General features: G+C 39.6%; 2 long non-coding RNA genes across 2 annotated transcripts in view; one reads left to right on the top strand and one right to left on the bottom strand.

Annotated features, from left to right (window-relative positions):
• LOC116707354 (uncharacterized) lies at positions 1-233 on the top strand. The gene is made up of 2 exons (XR_004336478.1): positions 1-89; positions 183-233. It is a non-coding gene; the product is annotated as an uncharacterized LOC116707354 (long non-coding RNA).
• LOC116707362 (uncharacterized) overlaps positions 1-235 on the bottom strand; it is a 16,476-nt gene that overhangs the window by 6,948 nt on the left and 9,293 nt on the right. The window lies entirely within an intron of this gene.

Here is a 235-nt window from a genome sequence, read left to right on the forward strand (position 1 = left end):
AGCAAGAGGAGTACAAGAAGGAGGGTATTATCTGGGACTTCATTGACTTTGGCATGGATTTGGCTGCTTGCATTGAGCTCATTGAAAAGGTAATCACGCAAATTGGTAATTATGTATCTAATTTTACTTAATTTTTAATTCATGTATCACTTAATGACTTACGTCTTTACACCTTTCACAAGCCCATGGGAATCTTCTCCATCCTTGAAGAGGAGTGCATGTTCCCCAAGGCCAC

This window comes from Etheostoma spectabile, chromosome 19 (genome assembly GCF_008692095.1).
Source record: "Etheostoma spectabile isolate EspeVRDwgs_2016 chromosome 19, UIUC_Espe_1.0, whole genome shotgun sequence".
In the NCBI taxonomy this organism is placed as follows: Eukaryota; Metazoa; Chordata; class Actinopteri; order Perciformes; family Percidae; genus Etheostoma; species Etheostoma spectabile.